Source organism: Nycticebus coucang, chromosome 5, assembly GCF_027406575.1.
Source record: "Nycticebus coucang isolate mNycCou1 chromosome 5, mNycCou1.pri, whole genome shotgun sequence".
NCBI lineage: Eukaryota > Metazoa > Chordata > Mammalia > Primates > Lorisidae > Nycticebus > Nycticebus coucang.
In genome coordinates, this window is record NC_069784.1 from 8,595,033 (window position 1) to 8,612,666 (window position 17,634).

Sequence of the window (17,634 nt, forward strand, 5' to 3'; positions counted from 1 at the left end):
CCCTATTCTAATTTTATATGTAAATATACAATTAAGTATAATAGTGGTAGAGAAAAGCCGAAATCCAGGGTCAGAAAGCCTGCTTTCACACTCAGCCCTGGGACTTGCTTTTCAGACAGATCACTTTATCTCCCTCAACCTTAGATTCCTCATTTGTAAAATGACAATAATAACATTACAAGGTTGTTACACTTTGTAAAGGAACTGTAAGTCACTTTACAAATATTAGCTCTCACTCTTCTTAAATGCACACATTTTTTTTCCAGTACACATAAATTTACCTGAATGATTAGGACCAAAGTCCTTGAAGTCAGACAGATTCAATAATGATTCAAGGTCAGTATGTACTTGGTGAATAAATAAGTTCATGAAATACTTGCTCAGTTTCACCCTATATGTGAACCTATGGTCAAATAGTGTATCCCCCCGAGCCCTCAATTTTCATGAATGTAAAATATACAAATAAGAACATCTACTTCAGTGATTCTCAACCACCAGATGCATGAGAAACTCTGTAGTTTCTGATTCAGCAGGTCTAAGGTGGGACCTGAACAACTACATACAAGCTTCATGGGTATTTAGAAACTGATCCAGGGCTGAAAACCTCCAAGCTCACTCTGGGGGCTGTTGTGAGGATTAAATGATACAATGTACAAAACACTTTTACTACAGGCCTATGAGTAGATTATACTCTTCCTTTTTAAAACATCATTTTATACAACTTTCCGAATAAAGTATTTCTGTAATAAAGTATGCAACTTTATTATATATAACATTTTATATAACATTTAAAAATTAATCAGTGAATTACTAGAGCAGTGGTTCTAACTTCAGCAGGATTCTAAAAGGGTATTTTAAAAACATAGATGGCTGAGCCCCACCTCCAGAGTTTCTGACTTAGTAGCTGAGTAGAGCCCCCAAATTTTATTTCTAACAAGTTCACAGGGGATGCTAATGCTGCTGGTCCAAGGAGGATACTTTAAGAACCACTGCGTGAGAGACATTAATTATCTTTGTGATGGTTCATTTTATGGGCCAACTGGACTGGCCCACAGAGCGCCCAAGTATGTGGTTAAACATAATTCTGGATTGGTCTGTGAAGGTGATTCTGGATGAGATGAACATGTGAATCCACGGCTGAGTAAAGCAGTTTGCCCTGCCCAACGTGCAGAGGCATCAGCCAATCCATTGGAGGCCTGAACAGAAAAAGAGGAGGAATAAGGGAGAATTTTCCCCTCTGCCCAGCTGCTTTCGAGCTGGGAGGACAGTGTCTTAACACTCAAACTGGAACTACACTGCCAGCTCTGCTAGGTCCCCAGTTTGCAGACAGAAGATTGTGGGATTTCTCAATCATCATGTGAGTCAATTGCTTATAACAAATCTCTTTATATACAAACACCCACACAAACACACATTACACACACACCCATATCTCTACTTGGGCCTGTTTCTCTGTAAAATGCTAATATAATATATAAGAAATTATATGCATACAAAATTTAATAATAGGCAGAAAATATGGTATCAAGATGCTATATTTCTGATGTTAAAATGTTAATTTTGTTTTGTTCAGTGACTGTAAATAGAAACTCATATGGTAACCACCTTCTCAATGAAGCCTTAAGTGACAGCTTTCCCCCGGGGGAATGGGAAGATTACACATTAGCAGTTCCACTGTACCTTATATTTATGGACTGAGATACATGGTTGCACTTAACAGCTTTGTATTGAAATGAGCTGGTAAGGCATCTCTTCCTCTTTTTAGTAAGAAGCAAAGTCCTTGAAACTAGGGATCAGATTATACTTATCTATGTATCCCCAGGGTCTAGCGCAGTACTTTCAGGCTATCAAAAAAATACCTAACTCATTTTGGAATAGAGTGCAATCTATGATCAATCTTTTTTGAGTCTCATGCTTACTCCATGGGAAAGTCCAGAGGTAGGTGGACGACCACTCTCATTCATCTCTTTCATTAGAGCAGGGGCTCTCAAAGTGGCAGGGGATGGGGATGTACCTTCTAGAAAACATGTGGCTACGTCAGGAGATATTTTTGTCACAACTGAGGAGGGTCCTAATAGCATCTAGTGGGTTGAGGTTAAAGTGTTTGGTTGAGGTTGAGTGGATGTTGCTAAACATTCTACAATGCTGGAGACAGTTCCCCACAACAAAGAAGTATCCTGCCCAAAATATCAAAGTGCAGCCTAGGTGGGAAAACTCAGCATTAGAGGAACGCGACTGAGCTAATTAAGCAGGAGCCTTAACTTTCCTCATCACTCGTCTACACCAAAGTTTGGCTTTAAGCCACAAAAATAGAATATCAACAACAACAACTTCCAAGTGTATAACAATTTGCTCAGCATTTGGCAACCTGGGGGCTCAAAGTCCCAGCGGCTTGAGTTACTGGTAGAATAAAGAACAGTCTTACTCTCAGCAAACACTCTTGAACACTGTCTTGGTAACTCCTGGCCTGCCCAGTCAATCTGAACCTCACCAATAGACATCTGCTTACTGCTTCCTCATACTAATTCAGCTCTGTGCCTAACCAAGACCACCCATGTCAAGAGTTCCCTTTCCTGCAGAGTCGTTTTGGTAATAATTTTATCTTAACCATTTTCTTTCATTCATTTTTGTGGCTTAGCTCCTTTTTTGCATTTGTTGTGTTTTAATTGTTGGTTAAAATTGTTAGCCTGATTAAAAGATAATCAAAAAGCACCCTTAACAGTCAAAGCAGAAAAAACAAAGCTGTGACCTGGGCTCTCAATGACATTCCAAAGACCCTGCTTCTAGAAAAGGTTCTGCTAGCAACACAACCTCCCAGAGATTTTCCTGCCTCTGGCATTCCCAGGTTCCCTGATTCTCACTCTCTCTCCTTTCTGTTAACTTTGCTGGGAAACACATGTTGACCATCAGGCATATGGCAGAAAAATTGGATTTCAGGCAAGCCAGCATGAGAAACAGAAGGAAAACCTGGTCGGTTCTGGGTATAAATGCAAAGAAAAGAAATATGGGGAAAAAACAAAAACAGAGCTGACCTGGAGGCAGACTGAGGCTGGAGGTAATTTACTGGGTAGAGCATCTTTGTAAGAAAAAGCCACCATGAGTATGCTGCAGTTTTCTCATTTCCAAAACAGCAGAAGTAGGAGAAGAAAGGAAGGAAGGGAAGAAGGAAGAAAGGAAGGAAGGAGGGAGGGAGGGGAATTGAGCGTTCATGGAACACCCCTGCTGCACACAATAGAATGCTATATACTTTACCATTAGCTATGTCATTTCGTCCTCACAGTAGTTGCACAAAATAGGTAATATCAGCTCCATCTTTCAGATAAGAAAAGTGAAATTCAAAGACATTATGTAATTTGCCCAAAATTACACAGTTGGAATTTGAACTCATATCTGTCTGACCCCAAAAGATAGAAAAAAAGAAAAGGGATAGGCTCTGGGAAGATATTCTTTTTAATGTGTTAAGAAAAATTATTTTGGGAACATGGTACCAACACAATAGAAAACTGAACTGAGATATGACATAGTTCTTCCTAAAATATCTGATCTCTATACCTACTTGAAAATATTTCCCTTTAAAAATGTATATGTATTCATTTATTTCCTCCACAAATAATTGCAGAGCACTAACTGTGGGTAAGGCTCGGTGCTAGTGGACCTTGAAGGTACAAGTGTGTACAAAGCATAAAACTTTGAAGCAAGAATCCAATGTACTCAATTCTAATATGAAGGGGATGATGATGATCTAATACAAGGGGTGGGGTGGGGAATGAGGGATGGGGTGAGGGAGGGGAGGGATGGGGGTCATGGTGTCTGGTACACCTCTTGGGGGGCAGGACACAATTGTAAGAGGGACCTTACCTAACGATCGCAATCAGTGTAACCTAATTCTTTGTACCCTCAATGAATCCCAAACAATAAAAAAAAAAGAAGAAAAGTAAACATATAGTGCGGCACCTGTGGCTCAGTGAGTAGGGCGCTGGCCCCATATGCCGAGGGTGGCGGGTTCAAACCCAGCCCCGGCCAAACCGCAACCAAAAAATAGCCGGGCGTTGTGGCGGGTGCCTGTAGTCCCAGCTGCTCGGGAGGCTGAGGCAAGAGTAGAGGTTGCTGTGAGCCGTGTGACACCACGGCACTCTACCCAAGGGCGGTACAGTGAGACTCTGTCTCTACAAAAAAAAAAAAAAGAAAAAAAAAGAAAAGTAGACATATAATTATGATACAGTTTGATAATACTGTAACAACTCCTCAGAAACAGATGGGAACAAATAAACACTGACAAGGAATATCAGAGAGTCTCTAGTAGAAGCTTAAGGCATGGGTAAATGAAGTTAAAGCACCTGTCTTCCACTCTGCAAAGCTGCAAGTTAACACTGGGGCAGGAGAAGCTGCACGCAGGCACACACACACTCCAGCAATACTCTCTCCAGCCCACTAAAAGAAGACTTCTGTCACTCCAACCACCGGGACATCCACAGACAACAGAGAATTCTAGAGCTTGCGGTGAAAAGCAGCATTGCACTAAAAGCCAGATCTGAACTTTAATCTAAACTTGCCCAAGCACAGTCTATGTAACTTTGGAAAAGTCACTATAACTTCTTTGAGTCTAAATTGCCTCCCTCACCTGCAAAGGACATTAAGCTGAACCATTTCTGAGGTCTCCCCCACTTCCATCATTCTCTGTAGTTCTAATTCTAATGACTACTCAACTACATATCATAGGTTGCTAGTCAAAAATTTGGTTGATAACTGTCTGAGAACTTCAGATTGTATGTTAATAACCATTTCAAGTGGAATCCTTTAAAAATTATACTGAGCCCAAGTCACATGAATTTTCATAGTCGATATTAAAGAAAGTAAGAAAAACTTACATCATAAATGGAAATATTCCAGCTTTTGAAAAAACTCAAAATGAAGTTCTGAGGGAAAAAAAGAACATGTTTAAATATAGAACCACAGGCGCTGCCCTACAATAAAAATTTTTAATGAATTGGTAAGCCACATCCAAACGTCATTAGTTATCTCCAAATGAAAAGCACTGTTGAAAAGTAGAATTTTCTCATCTTCTATTATATTATCTGACTTCCTATAGAGCAGAAAAATAGTAAGACTAAAAGTTAGGAAAGCTGACTTTCCGTCTTAATAGTATTGCATTCATATGTCAACCTTTTAAAATGTATCAATATATGCCAGGTATGATGGCTTACACCTGTTATCCCAGCACCTTGGGAGGCTTGGGCAGAAGAATTGCCTGAGGTCAGGAGTTGAAGACCAGCCTTCTCAACATAGTCAGACCCCATCTCTGCAAAAAATCAAAAATCAGCTGAGCATGGTGGTGTGCCCTTAGTCCCAGCTAACAGGGAAGGCTAACAGGAGGATGGCTTGAGCCCAAGAGTTAGAGGTTATAGTAAGCTATGGTGGTCATACCACTGCACTCCAGCCAAGGGGACAGAGAGACATCAGTCTCCAGGTTTGTTTTTTTTTTTTTGAGAAAAAGTCTTGCTCTGTTATTCCAGCTAGAGTACAATGGCACCATCACAAAAACTCCTGGGTTCAAGCAGTCCTCCTGTCTAAACTCCTAAGTAGCAGGGATTACAGGAGTGGGCCACTAGACCCCAGCTAATTTTTCTGTGAATATGTCAAATGTAAAGTGACTTTCAAAATTATAATTAAATCATCAAATGATGTGTAAATTAATAGCAAGCAATAAAAATTATATGCTTTCTCATCTTTAGAAATAGATAAAATAACCTTTTCACATTTTCCCTGCCTTTTGAAGACTAATGAGCTAACATTTATATGTTTATACTTCAAAAGAAAAATAACAAAGCAATAGAAAAAGGCAGATGGAACATGATATATTTTTGTTATCATGCTACTAAAATAGAAAGATTATTAACTAACAATGTTAACTAACCTAAAAATAAAGTTGGTTTTCCAAGATATATTTTTCCCCTGATTTCAGTGAAACATATGTATGAGGCTAAACACAAATACACATTCATTGACAGTTCTTAAAAATGATACTTGGTATTACAGACCTGCAGTTTTTAAAGTAACCATTTTCTTTTTTCTTTTTTTTTTTTTTTTGAGACAGTCTCACTATGTCACCCTCAGTAGAGTGCTGTTGCGTCACAGCTGATAGCAACCTCCAACTCTTGGGCTTAAGAGAGTCTTTTGCCTTAGCCTCCCAAGTAGCTGGGACTACAGACGCCCTTCACAACACTGGCTATTTTTTTTTTCTTGTAGTTGTCATTGTTGTTTAGCAGGCCCAGGCTGGGTTCGAACCCTCCAGCTCCCACGTATGTGGCTGGCGCCCTAACCACTGGGTAATGGGTGCCTAGCCAGAAATGTAACCATTTTCAATAAACGATTATGTTAACTAAGACTAGCCCCAAACAAGAACCTAATTATATCAAAAGAAGAAATGAAGAGAGAGAGGGAGGTAAGAAAAAAGATGATCTCTTCCAGTATTTCAGATAAATGCAGAGTAATGCAACTTAAAGATTCCAAATGCAGAAAAGTCATTTAGGTACTAAAGACTAACAGGTCCACAGTGATGTATCCTCTAGAAAAGAATTTATCTAAATGCAGCCTTTCATACTTCATTCACACACATCCCCATCCTATAATCTGTAATTTTAAATCAGTTTTCCTGTCCAAAGCATACCAGATTTCAGTGTTTCAAAAACATTTCAAAGGCCTTGACCCAAAACATACTTATTCTCTGTGAATTATGAAACAAACTTTTTTTATTACAATAATTTTTTTTTTTTTTTTTTTTTTGGCCATGGCTGGGTTTGAACCCATCACCTCCAGCATATGGGGCCGATGCCCTATTCCTCTGAACCACAGGCGCTGCCCTACAATAAAAATTTTTAATGAATTGGACAGTTCTCTATTTGAAACCTTAAAGAAATAAAAACCATAATAGTTAATTTGATTATCCAGAAATAGATTCACATCATACATGTAGATTATTCAGACATGAATCCCATGGTCTGGGAACTCATAACTACAAGCAGGAGCAACACCTGCTCTGAGCTGTACCTGTGGATTTCAGCTCACTGAAACTCTTCCATCCATTTGCAAAATTTTGTAAAAACTGCATCATAAAGTTCATTCATATATTCATTTAACAAATAATTATTAGGCTTGGTGCCTGTAGCTCAATGGTTAGGGTGCCAGCCACATACACTGAGGCTGGAGAGGCTGGTGGGTTTGAACCCAGCCCGGGCCTCCTAAACAACAAAGACAACTGCAACAAAAAAAATAGCTAGGCATTGTGGCGGGCTCCTGTAGTCCCAGCTACTCGGGAGGCTGAGGCAAGAGAATTGCTTAAACCCAAGAGTTTGAGGTTGCTGTGAGCTGTGACGTCATAGCACTCTACCAAGGGTGATATAGTGAGACTCTGTCTCAAAAAAAAAAATTATTATTAAACACTTAACTGTTAGGCACTGATATAAAGATATAGTAGTCACCACTTTTGAGAAGTTTACAGCTTAATTTCATATTTATGTAGAAATGTATCATCAATAAAGGAAGACTGGAACAGAAAGAAAAAAAATGAATGATGCTTGAAATACAAGCCTTAGAAATTCTTATTAAAGGAAGATAATTTAGCATCACTTTCTTTTGTACCTTTTTTCTTAGAATCCAAGCTATGATTATATATCTGACCTATAGACCAACCTTCTGAAAATTTATAATATTTTTCCACGATGATACCTGTAAGATTTAGAGCTAACATCAAATCTACTCATATTCAATTGTTAAAAGTCCCTGGATATACTAATAGCAAATTCCCTCTCTCTTTTGTGGCCCACACTTAACTTGTAGACTCAGAGGCCACTAGTTCTCTTTAACTTAAAGAGATAGTTCAATACCCTTTCCACACACACATACACACTCATGGTTCATTAAACCACTGCATTTGCACAGAAATTTCAGTTAATTATGCCAGGTATGTTAAAGCAATGTAGTTGAATATTATCAAACCATTGCAATTAAAATTATGAACAATATATAAAAAATAGAGGAATACATGTGTTTGCTTCATTCAGTAAATATTCATTTGGTATCTTGATGTGTCCAGAATTATACTTGACATTTTGGATTAAAGGGTAGATATCACACAATAAAGACCCTCAAATTTCTGGAGTATCCAGGGAGGAACCTAAAGAAGTAGATGGAACAACAGATAATACGGCAAACTTTAGGCCTCAAGGTGGCAGCCCTTTTATTGCAATCCTGTAAAACTCAGGTCCAATTCCAGACATACAACAACCGCTGCAGAGCCAGGTTTGGTCTAGGAAAATGATTCCACGGCGCATAAAGACTGGAAGCAACCCTAGGAAAGAGATGAAGTCTAGCTAGCTGGCCTAGGGATAGGGGCCGTTCTCTCCGACATCAAAGCACAGGCTGATTGGCCTAAAACTAACTAATAGTGTCACCAGAACAATGGGAGACAGAGGTGAACTACTGTGACACTCTGACTCTGGGATGGTAAGCCACTGATTGCTTTGGGATCAGGTTGTTGGTTCTTTCTTTCTTTTTTTTTTTTGAGCCAGAGTCTCACTATGTCATCCTTGGTAGAGTGCCGTGGTGTCACAGCTCACAGCAACCTCAAACTCTTGGGCTTAAGTGATTCTCTTGACTCAGCCTCGCAAGTAGTTGGGACTACAGGCACCTGCCACAATGCCTAGCTATTTTTTCTTTCACAGTTGTCACTGTTTAGCTGGCCAGGGCTGGGTTCGAACCCACTAGCCCCGGTGTATATGTCTGGTGCTATAACCGCTGTGCTACAGGCACTGAGCCAGGTTATTGGTTCTTTCTGCTTCAAGATAAAGGTAGAGTTGAAGACCCACACAAAGACTAAGAGAGAAGATGGATGTGAAAACTCCACTTTTTAAATCAATATAAGTGCACTAATAGAGTTATATGCAAGATGTTACAGGAGCAATGAGGAGGAAGTCCTTAATTTAGTGATGGTGGTCAGGAAGAAGATGGGGGAAGTTTTACAGAAAAGCAGCATTTGTACTAAGTCTTTAAGAATATTACAGCCTAAGAATATGGGGAAAGGGTAAAGGGAGGAGATGGGAGTGGGGAGGAATGGTGGAGGGAGGGTAATTGGTGGGACCACACCTATGTTGCATCTTACAAGGGTACATGTGAAACTTACTAAATGTAGAACATAAATGTTTTAACACAGTAACCAAGAAAAATCCAGAAAGGCTATGTTAACCAGTGTGATGAAAATATTTCCAATTGTATATAAAACCAGCACATGGTACCCAATGCTTGCATTAATGTACACAGCTATAATTTAATTAAAAAAGAAAAAAATAGGAATTTTTGGAATTACACCCAAACACTCCTCCTAAAACACACACACACAACACTATGAAGGCAGAGAGTCATTAAAAACTGGGTGCAGCTCTGTTACTTAGTGCTATGGAATCATTGAGATGAGGGTGCTTTGAGGAGCAACGGGAGTAAAGCTGGGAAGGTAATCACGGGTCAGATCCTGACCTTGTACGCTCTGCTATGGAATTTCGATTTTGTCCTGTGTAGCTAATCGTGAGCCATTATTGAATTTTAAGGATGTGAAATGATCAAATTCGTTTTTTAGGAGTATCATATTGCTCTTAGTGTGAAAAATAACTTAGAAGAAACCTAAGGCTAAAACAAGGAGACCCACTAGTGCAAAAGTGATCTAACCCACACTAGAAATGATGAACACAGAATTTTAGCTGTGGCAGTGGAGACAGAGAACCGTAGGTACTTGGGATCAATAACAGTGACCAACCTCATTGTGCTGAGCAGAAGCATGGGAAGAAGAAATGAGGCAGAAGGTAGAACCAAGGATTCTCAGCTTGCAGAAAGCAAGCAGGTGGATAAAGATGCCGTGACATAAAATCAAACCATGGAAAATTGTACACAAACAGAAACTAGATGGTAACCTACAAAAGTGAGTTAGTTAAGGGGGACTTAGTTAAGATGGCAGGACCCATTTGTCTCCCAAAACTTCTTTGGCGTTTTTGTACAGAATTATTTGGGGCTACATCTAGTTTTAAATACTAACTCTTCAAATTACTAATTTATGACTTTGAGTAAATTATTTAACCTCTATGAATTGTCTCACCCAATATTTATTTGTTTATGATTTATCTTGTCTCAAACAGATTTAAAGTAGTTTATAAAAATGCATAGTCCAGCAAATCAAAGTAGTTACACACCAGGTAATGACCCTTTGGTCAACAACAAACCACATACACAATGGTGGTCTGATGATATTATAATACCATATTTTTACTGTACATTTTCTATGATTAGATATAAAAATACTCATCATCATTATAATTGCCTACACTATTTGGTATAGTAGCATACTATGCAAGTTTATAGCCTAGGAAAATTAGGTCCCTTGCACAATGAAATTGCCTAATGACACATGTCTCATAATGTAGTCCCATTGTTAAGTGATGCATGACTATATATAAAGAGAAACAATAGGGGGAAAATAAGAACATAAAAAATGAAATGAAATCAAGTGCATGACTTACAATGACACAGTCTTGAGCTCAAATTCAATCCCGAGCCTTAGTGTGAAAAATAAATTAGTCTACCCATAGTGTAATCCTTAAGTGAGCTCAAATTCAATCCTGAGCTCCCTGTCTATCCATAGTGGGAAACATGAGTTCCATGACCCACATTGTCCATTATTGGCTAGTGACATTTCAGATGTCACTAGCCAATTTCATAACAGATTCTTGGTAAAACAGTGATCAGTACAAGAAAATTCATCTTTGTTACAAGGTCAAGTTTCTCAATACCAGCCAGTGTTATAACAGCTAAGCACAGATCAGCAAAACCACTTCTACAGGGACCAAAATAACACAAGCCAGGCAAAGAACTATCTCAAGGTCTGGCTGACTCCAAGGAAAACATATCTAAAGCAATGAAAATATTGCATCTTTATTCAAGGAGATCTCTCATAAATAGGCCTCCCATAAACATCACTCAAGACACCCTCTAATCATTTTCCCAGCCTCACTGGTTTTCTGTTGGTTCCTGAGACACTGATCTGGAACTAGATACTAGATACTGCCTACTCTAAGGAACCTAAGGTCAACTCAGAATCAGATGGTGATTTGAAAGTTCTCAAAATTCTCAGCCTCAAAATACAAAAACTCTATTTCAGAAATACAAGATGCAGCATAAAACCTCATTAAATATGATCAATTAAAGGAAAAGAAGTCTGGACTCATGAAATTCTAAACATTCAAAAGGTATTCCAGTTTTTTAATATAACGCAAGCAATTAGCTAATGATATTAAGACTATTTCAAAGAATTGCTTTAGTAAATGATGATTTCTAAGTGGTATACTTTTCTACCATTTTATGCTCTCAAAAACTTGACAAATGTTTTGTTTTAACAAATAAGTTCAATAGGTTAAATGCCTCTCCTGACCCATATAAACTTACTTGCAATTAATTTGCCTACTCTAAGGAACCTAAAGTTAACTCAGAATCAGATGGTGAGAATTTATAGAAGTTAATAAGGAGTCTTGATCTTTATAATTAGTCAAGTGAAGGCTATGTCTTTCTTTTTCACCTTTGTGTTGTTTCTAGATTATGAAATACTAGTTTATGTGTGAGAAATGTGATAATTACTCAATGCAGCTGCCATAAAGCTTGAAAAAATAAAAACCATTTTAATGATTTTAATGTAAGACTTTCTTAGTGGTTAAAAAAGATGGGGGAGGGGTAGTTTCTAAAGCTATTTTTTATCATTTCAAGCCTATCATACCTCACACACAGAGCTAAGATAACCCAGGACCCATCTCTTATGATCTAACTACAACGTAAGGGTCCTCCTTCAGTCACCAATACACTCTAGCTGAAGGAAAGGTGTTAAATCACCAGAATCCATGTCATTGCCATTGGTAAAGAATATGATGACTTCTCCTGCAGCCAAAGGAACGTAATGTGAATAAACAGCTAACAAGAATAAGGGGAAAAAGAGCTTAATTCAAAGTGAAAGGTATTGTTGATACTAGAATTTATGAAGTATGAATGCCCAGTAAGTAGCGTTTACCTTTTTTTTAAATTTTATGACTTTTGATATTTTTACACTGATACCTACATAACATGTACAGTTAACATGTACAGTTAAAATAACTTCTGATTTTTTTTTGTAAGGCCAACCTGGAGACATAATACATTTTTAATAAAATGTCAATTTAACAATTTTGGGTTTGCCTTTTGATTTCAACACTGAAACACAATCTAAGGAGCTATGACATTTATATAAAGAATCTGTCCTTCAAGTTTTTAAAATGCATAGATTTAAATAAACAAATAAATAAATAAAATGCATAGATTTTAAATTGCTTTTATGTCTATTTTCATGTAGAGTATGTCTGAGGCTATTCTTGTAAAACTAGATTTTAAAATTTTGATCCTACGAGAACATTTTCACTCAATGAGCACTTAGGGCCAGTCTGAGTTTCCTCAGAGCCTTCTTCATCAGACAAAGCACACCTGGTACGCAGAGTCATTAAGAGGAGCAGCCGCCTCCAAAATCCTAATGGCCAAAAACCTTCGGAATAGATGCTCGGGAGGCTGCCCCTCCTTTCACGTTAAAGACTATAGGAAAGTCAGAGATTAACAAGTCACCCTATTCTTGATCCGTTCTCTCATGCAGTCCACCAGATACACGCAGATCAGAAATCAGCAAGGGGAAACTGGTTCCCCTACTGAACAGGGCACTTTTCCTTATGACTTTAATGCTCCTCTAACGCCATGGGCCCTAATTGGAAACTACTGAAGGTTACAAAACTATAATATGTATGGGAGCCCAGAGAAGCAAAGAGAAAGCAAAGGCAAAATATATATATATATATATATATATATATATATTTTTTTTTTTTTTTGTCAACCCTGAGTATTTATTTAAAAGCCTCATCTAAGCATAGAACAATGGGACAGATGAAGCTCACTCTCAGGATTCCTTTTTCAGAAACAGCTTCCTATCCCTCAGGAAGGATGGGGAAAGGACGAGGCTGGCTCACAGTTTCTCCACATCGACGGATTACGTGAACCAGGTAATCTCTGTTGTGAGGCTGTACTGTGCATTGCAGGGGCACATACATACCGCAGCCTCCCTGGTCCCTGCCCACTAGATGACACTAGCAACACGTCATGACAATCAAAACTGTCCCCAGACACTGCAAAACTGTCCCTAGTTGAGAACCACTAGGCTTGTCTCTACACAAAGTATTTTTTAATTTTTCTTTAGTTTTATAGGAGCTCTCCGGGTGAGAGAATGGACTGCTGCAGTCAGAAACAACAGGACTGGCGAAATTTTCTCTCCCGGCAACTTTCTCTGACCGTGTCATACTTTATTAACTCTTTTGTCACGAAGTCCCTTTCTCTGCCTCCTTTAATACTGTATCTAATGTTTGTTAAAGATAATGCATTTAAAGGCACAAAATAAGATAAAACAGAAACATCCCTGGAATTACATGGTATTATAGCATTCTACCCAAATTCATCCCTGCTTCTTCAGGAAACTGCCGTAAAAAGCAGCCAAAATTGGGCGGCACTTGTGGCTTAAAGGAGTAGGGCACCGGCCCCATATGCTGAAGGTGGCGGGTTCAAACCTAGCCCCGGCCAGAAACTGCAAAAAAAAAAAAAAAAAGCAGCCAAAATTTAAAATAGTGAAAGAGGGCTCAAAAACCACCTCGAAAATCAGACTGTAACAAACAAGGAACAAAACCTGCTATTATTTCTTCCATCTTTAAAAAAAAACTAATCTTTTTTCCACTCTTCAATCCCCATTCCCAGCCATAGCATCATTTCTTGGCTCTCTTTGCAGTAAACCTCCTCAATAGAGTTGGTGGCAATGTCTTTAATTCCCTGCTCCTCCTCCCCTTGCCATGCTCTCTTAACCTACCCCGTTCAAAGCATCACTGGGAACACTGCACCTAAATTACCTTTGTCAAGATCTTCAGTGACTTTAAGAAATGCAGTGGTCAGTCAGCCCTCATCTTACTTCAACTGTCCGCAGCATTTGATAAAGCTGACTATTCTCATTGTGATTTTTACTTGCATTGCTCTCATGATTACTGAGACTTGATCTGTTGTCCATTTGTAGGTCTTCTTTGGAAAAATAGTATTCCATGAATAGTATTCCATTTGGGTCTCTTAACCTACCCCATTGCAACCCAATAGCAAAAAGCAAGTAACCCAATTAAAAAAACGGGCAAAGGACCCGAGTTGCAGATGCTGATGCAGATGTGGAGGGAAGGAAACATTTTTACTCTGTTGGAGGGCCTGCAAACAAATGCAACCTCTTTGGAAAGAAGTATGGAGAATCCTCAAAGAATTCAAATTATACCTCACATTTGACCTCGCATTAGTAGGCATCTACCCAGCAGATAAAAAAATCATTTCATTATATTTGACCTCAGCATTAATAGGCATCTACCCAGAAGATAAAAAAAAAAACAACATTTCATTATAAGGACATTTTTACTGGATTCTTTATTGCAGCTCAATTTACAACCACCAAAATGTGGAAAGAACCTAAATGCCCATCAACCCATGAATGAATTTACAAACTGTTGTATATGTATCCCGTGGAATACTAAAAGATGGAGGCTTCACATCTTTTGTATTAACCTGGATGGAGTTGGTCTTAGTAAAGTATCACAAGAATGGAAAAGCAAATGTCCAATGTGCTCAATACTAATATGAGACACCAGCAGGTGATCTAATATACGCCCACATAGGAGTAAAACTCAATTCAAGTTGGGGAGAAGGGTCAGGGAAGAAGGGTGGAGGGGAGGGAGGGGATTGGCGTTCTCCCACTTAATGGACAGAATGGAGAGCATATGGCATACATTTGGGGTTTGGGACACAACTACAAGATGGACTCTACCTAACAAATTCAAATATTGTGACCTGGTTGTCCCTTCATATTAACCTGAAATTTAAAAAAAAAGTAATCAACCATTTCTGCACTCTTTTATTCATTACCTGTCTTCCCTACATAGAATATAAACTTCATAAAGAGATCATTTTGTTCTCTGATGTATCCCAAGTGTTATTTGAATAGTACCTAGCACAGAGTAAGTGAGCAACTAATATTTGTTGAATGAATGGAGGAATAAGTGAATGAATAAAATAAAGTAGACTGATATCCCACCCTCAAGAGAAGAGATGGCAGCCTTTTCCTTTTTTGTCTTTCTTTTTCTTTTCAATAGACTTAGAGAGCATGATGTGTTCTGTTACGTGCATGAACTGCGTAACAATGAATTGTACTCATCACCAGCACAGTGAACGTTGTTTCTGATAGGCTGATTTTTATCCCTCACCCTCCAGCACTCCCCCTTCTTGGTTTCCAGTGTTCATCGCACCACTTTATATCTACATATACCCATCATTTAGCTCCCACCTATAAAGGAGAAGATGTGGTGTTTGTTTTTCCATTCCTGAGATATTTAGTTTAGGATAATGATTTCCACATCCATCCAAGTTGCTGCAAAGACATTATTTCAGATGTCCTAGTAATCCAGGGTGTGTGTGCGTTTTCTTTATCCACTGGCAGCTGATGGGCTCTTAGGTTGACTCCCTATCTTTGCAATTGTGAATTGGGCTGCAATAAACATATGAGTGTGGGTGTCTCTTTTATAAAACTAATTCTTTTCCTTTGGGTACTCAGTAGTGGGACTGTGGGATGGACTGGTAGGTCTACTTTTGGTTCTTTGAGAACTGTCCAACTGTTTGCCATAGAGGCTCTACTAGTCTACATTTTGTCCTTTTTTCTTTATCTTCCTTCTCAGTCGTCTGTTCATACATCAGAGGACTAGCTGGGCTGTGAGGGGGAAGGGCTTCTTTGCTAAAGAAAAGTAGATAAATGCAGTTGGAGAGGTTTTTACTGGAATAGTTCAAGTTTTTTCTTCTTTTTTTAATAGACAAAAATTGTGTGTTTATGGTGTACAAAGTGATGTTTTGATATGTGTATACATTCTGGAATGGCTAATCAAGCTATTAACATGTTCATTACTTCACACACATCATTTCTTTGTGGTGAAAATGAAGGATTTTAGGTTTTAAAGAACATTCTATCTTTCCGGGTTGGGGACTGTGAAGTCTGGGGCTACAAGGGGATTTTAGGACTTTTGTGCTCCCTTTATCACTCTGATTTTTATAATACTTTTGTGACACTTCTATTTGAAAGGAATTTCTAAACTAAGTAAACCAGATGAGCTAAGAATGAGTACCAAAATAACAGGAGAAAACAAGATGCTACAAGTAAATTCAAGGGAAACAGGAAAAGAGAACTTCAACTTTTCAGCCTAAGTCACCAATTAGGAATGAGGGTTAAGAGTCAAGGTTACTGATGAGACTAGTAATAAAGATTGTGAACTAGAGTGTTCCTTTTTTTCTTAGGATCCTGGACACAGTAGGTGGGGTATAGGGGAGACCCTAGAACAACTGTATAAACAAGTAAATTAATTCCATTATAGCACAGGTTTTTTTTAAATATTCTTTCACACACACAGTGTCTCCCCTAATATCTAAATACCCATGAGGGCGTCCCTAACATCCAAGACAGAGGTACAAAAATAATGAACCATACATGTATTCATTATCTAATGCTATGTAAAAAAAATACCCTAAAATTTAGTGGCTTGAGACAACAGTAAGCATTTATTATTTCTCACAGTTACTGGGATTTAGGAATCCAGAAGCAGGGTAGTGGGATAATCACAATATTCTGACAGGTGTGTTGGCTGAAGCTATAGACATCCTCCTCTACAGCTGGAGGATCTGTTCCCAAGGTAGATCATTCACATGACTACGTGTTGGTGCTGGATGTTAGCAGAAGGCTTCAGTTCTTTCACAAGCCTCTCCAAGGGATGTGTGGGATGGGTATTTTCACAACATGGTAGCTGATTTTCCCCAAAATGAGTAACACAAAAGAGCAAAGGACACGCCCAAGCAAGGTAGAAGCTGCAACACTTTTATGTATGGCCTGGCTTTCTGCCATCCTCTACTAGGCATACAGATCAGCTGAGATTTAGTCTAGGAGGGGAGTAGGAAAGAGTATGAAGGCCAGTAGGCGAGGAACCTTGAGGGCCATCTCAAACGCTTACCGTATGAATGGCAAAATAATCTCAGTCCAACACTAAGTTAACCCAGACGCATCTTTCCCTGTTTATACAACTTCAAAAGAAAAGAACACTTGTTTCCTTTGTCTTGCCTTCCCGTCTCTAGAGAGCCCTAAAACCTCCAATATAACACCATCTGGGCATCTGCGAGCTGTTAGCCTAGTTTTTGTTAGCCGTGTATTTTTCATGTTAATGGTGGAACACAAACAATAAAGTTGTGACAGTTCTAGAGAAAAGTAAGACTACATAGCACCTTTTTGATTCAGCAGGAGAAGAAAGTTGATGATCTATCTACCTTTCTATGTTAGACTTGAGATACTTTGAGAAAAGGGAACAGATATTAAAATGCCAAATGAAGACAAAGGAAAAGAAGTCCCAGGGGCTGGGTTAGGCCTCTATCTACAGTACATAATTTATTGTCGGACCACAGGAAAGCATCTAACATCTTCATATC

The 17,634-nt window shown here is 38.6% G+C and overlaps 1 protein-coding gene across 4 annotated transcripts in view; it reads right to left on the minus strand.

Annotated features, from left to right (window-relative positions):
• Window positions 1-17,634, minus strand: part of SLC44A5 (solute carrier family 44 member 5) — a 370,252-nt gene that overhangs the window by 347,378 nt on the left and 5,240 nt on the right. The window lies entirely within an intron of this gene.